The sequence below is a fragment of the Limulus polyphemus genome, unplaced genomic scaffold (genome assembly GCF_000517525.1).
Source record: "Limulus polyphemus unplaced genomic scaffold, Limulus_polyphemus-2.1.2 Scaffold985, whole genome shotgun sequence".
Lineage (NCBI taxonomy): Eukaryota > Metazoa > Arthropoda > Merostomata > Xiphosura > Limulidae > Limulus > Limulus polyphemus.
Window position 1 is genome coordinate 333,690 of NW_013666595.1, and position 3,970 is coordinate 337,659.

Here is a 3,970-nt window from a genome sequence, read left to right on the forward strand (position 1 = left end):
TGTTATAAAGGTTGTTAAGTTTAAAGTGACTGTGGGACGGGGATTCGAACTCGCGACCCACTGATTGCGAGTCGAGTGCCCTAACCACCTGGGCATGTCGGGCCTTTACATTTAATTAGTTCATTGTTAATTATCTATTGGTTTAATGTAGGTGGCTATTGTTCGGGACGAACAATACTAAGGAAGGGGCAGTGTTATGACAGCGGAAGTCACGTGACGCTGCTGGCATGTGCGAGGAGTTTTTCGAATGATCGTGAACTTCCTAGTTTGTTAGGGACGTCCTGTTTTTTTTAGTATACAAGCCCGGCAAAAAAAGGGCAAAGGGAGAACAACGATCACGTCGATTCCAGCTATCGACCCTGATACATGCCAGTATGCAGCCTGTCTCCTACCCTACGCCGCTGTTAATTATCGACGGACTACCGCTTGACTTCTCGCCGCGGGACACAGCCAACTTCATCTGCCGCTACAAGCCTCAAGCGTCTGCGCAAGGGAGGTATACTCCTCCAGCCCAAGACACCGAGACTTCAGCTACCACCGTATCCCAAAGAAAACAGGTTCACCCTCCATATTCATGAAAGTTGTCACAACTTCCAAGATAACTGCAGACTCCATCATCACCCACGGCTGCTATCTTGATTACCATCACTTCAAAGCAGAAAAACCATACCGTAAGCCTCACCCATCCCCTACCTTTCCCCACCGACCCCAAAGCCCACGTTCTACAACAACCAAAACAAAACCACCGCCAACCAGTACTCTACCGCCCATCCTATTACAATTGACCAGGCTACTCAAACTTCACCCACTCCTGAATCACAAGACATGTCAACTCAAACCACCACTACAAGGAGAAAAAAAAGGCACCCAGACCCAGCCGCAAGTCTTTCCAGTAACCAACGACGCTTATCAGCAAACCAGCAACCCGCCTCTCAGCCCCGTGCCACTTTGTGCATCATCGTCGTCAACCTCACCAAACGCTCTAATAATTGACACCTCCCCCGACCTCTACCTACCCGACGAACCTTTCTGTGCCCTCCGCCCACTCACCAGTAACACCGAGGACTTCGCCTTTAAAGCCATCCCGTAACCTGAACCTGTACTCCAATAAAATCATGGCGAACATCAGGATAATCCACAACTCATTCAAGAAGTTAATCAACCCCCAGCACAGGACTTCACTTTGCCTTCCCTACTTATTTCTTCTCTCTAACCGGGCACTGGTAACGGATTGGTCGTTACCAGTGAAAGTGGGTTTTCTCGGGGTACTCCCGTTTCCCCCACATTAAATTCTTTGCATAGGATTTATAGATCCCCGCCGCCCTGATGGACCATCTGTCCTATATTAGCCGTTTAGTTTACTCTGCTCTTCACTCTTTACTTTCTACTTTTATGTTTACCTTTTTAAGTTTACATAGCTTGTCTGCATTAATTTCCTGTTTCTCAATTTAAGCCCATATTCCCAGGCGACGCGCGGGGTGAAGGAGAATTGCTTAATCTTCAAACACCCCTGATTAGTAATTATTTCTTGTGAAATAATTATTTTTAAATCAGTATAATTGCCAGAAACGAACGAACGGCAGAGGGAGATAGATGGAAAAGATAGATAATTGAGTCAAGGGAACAGTAGGCACAGTAAGTGTGTGATTTGCTGTGATTTATAGCGTGTGTTATAAAGGTTGTTAAGTTCAAAATGACTGTAAAAATTCTGTGTATTACAAAGTTGTATCGAGAAAGAATAAACTAGTTTTAATTAAGAAAGGACTTGTATCGTTGAAGTTTAGTAAAGCAAGTTTACAGCTCTTTGTTTATAGGTTAATCAGTACAATATTTGGTACAATGGTAGAATATTTTACTACACGAGAACAACCGATTGATAAAAAAAAAGAAAGAAAATAAAACATTTTTATACCAAATTTCCCATATTATTTTTGTCAACAAAGCTAAAGTTTTCTTCCGTGTCAACCAAAATTAAATTCTGCTAACAGTAGTGCTTTTCCAACTTAAAAAAATCATTGACTTAAGTAAACTTTTGGAATCTGATGAATTTGGTGACTTATTTATCTTAAGAGATTAAACGTTGAGAATTGTAAATCTGAGCTTATATAAAAACAACAACAACAACAATACTATCTAAGTTAACAATGGAAACGAGTATAAATAACATACCTTCCACAGCAAGATGTTTTTGTAATGTGGGACAATCGATTCTATACACTACAACAATATAACAAGTTATTTTAAGAAATTGGTCGTCCTTCTAATCACGTATTATTTCTCTTAGATCTTCCACTCGAATATTTAATCTGAACCTTTCTTAAGTACTAGGCTCTAATATACTTTTCCCAGAATACTGCAGCAACTCTAGTAATTTCGAATTCGGGAGAATCAATATGATTCTATGAATATGTTTAAGATTGCAATTTAGTTGAGTCACGTGGTATTCTGTCATTGGTTTACACGGTGAAGGTCATACTATCCAGACTTTTCCAAGGAATGTTTCCTGGGGATAGGTTATTAACATGAAACTTGTGAAATCTTGCTACTTCAAGGCTCTTTATATGGTTTCACAAGAACAAGTTTGTCGGGTGTACCGTGTTCTATGCACATGTCGTTTCTTTGTAGTTTTCTTTTTTTTATAAACAGTCTTTTTTTCCCCCTCTCAAATTATAGAAATTACAACCCAGAAATATTGTGCATTAGTATACACTAATTGAATCTAGGTAATAAAGACAATGGAAAAAAAATTAACAGAAAAAAAGACAAAGAAAATTACACAAACAAGTAAAAATGTCAAACTATGGGATAATAGAAAAGAAAAATGCTTATTCCAGAATTTGTCATTTTATACCATTCCTAAGATATTGGACTTATTTTGTTTTAGTTGCTTGTGTAATTTTATTTGTCTTATATGGCTTGCGCATGATAATATAAAAGTAAAATTCTTATTTCTGAATTTGTCGTTTTATACCACTACTTAAATATAGGACTTATTATTAGTTTTTACTTTTTTAACTCTTTATGGAATTTTCTTTGTCTTTTTACCCTTGTCTTTATTACCGCCACTGACACTAATCAATATCTATAACCTCTAATGAAATAACGGGAAAATATGCACTAGTATTTGTATTTCGAAGTGTTTTTTTTTAATGTTTGAAAAGCTCTTGCTCGGTATTATTAAATACAATGTCGAAATTTCAATGTAAAAAATGTAAGACTTGTGCACTAATACAGGCTAGAAACCGGGTTTCGATACCCATGGTGGGCAGAGCACAGATAGCCCATTGTGTAACTTTGTGCTTAATTCCAAACACTAATACATTTTGCTTCTTTGATAATATTCAAGTCTTAATGGCAAATATATTTTAAAATATCCTAACATCCCGTCAGTGCTGCGTAATTAATTCCTCTTAAACAACATACCTTTACTCAACAATTTTAAGATATAAAGCATTACAAACCTACTTTTAAGATATTTTTCTTTTATACAAATCTAAATAATTCATAGGAACTAATTTTGCTAATATTTTATTGATACTTGTAGCAACTATTTCTAAAATCCTACTCTGTGAATAGCCTAGTGCAATAAATATGTTTTTGATTTTAAAATTGGTTTTATTAAGTATCTGCTTGTTTGTTAATTTCCGGTAGAAATTCTTTCCGGAGAACTTCAGCGATACAAGTCCTGTCTTGATTGAAACTAGTTTATTCTTTCTTGATACAACTTTTAGTAATACACAGAATTTCCACAGTCACTTTAACTTAACTACTTTTATAAACACACGACATAATTCAGAGCGATTTACACACTTTATTTACGGTGCCTACTGTTCGCTTGGCTCAATTATCTATATCTCCGATCTATCTATCTCTGACTTTTTTGCTGGTTTTTCTTGCCAGGCTTATATACTAAAAAAGAGGGTGCCTGGAACAAACTAGAGTTGCCAGGAAAATTCATGATCCTTCGAGA

At 37.2% G+C, this 3,970-nt stretch overlaps 1 protein-coding gene across 2 annotated transcripts in view; it reads right to left on the reverse strand.

Moving 5' to 3' along the window:
• Nucleotides 1-2,395, reverse strand: part of LOC106461556 (proclotting enzyme-like) — a 30,200-nt gene extending 27,805 nt beyond the window's left edge. The window contains exon 1 of one of the 2 annotated variants that reach the window (XM_022388550.1): nucleotides 2,170-2,395. The gene's annotated coding sequence lies outside the window, so the exon portion shown is untranslated. The remainder of the gene's footprint in view (nucleotides 1-2,169) is intronic. The other variant, XM_013921392.2, reaches the window with a different exon arrangement.
• Between the last annotated feature and the right edge of the window lie 1,575 nt (nucleotides 2,396-3,970).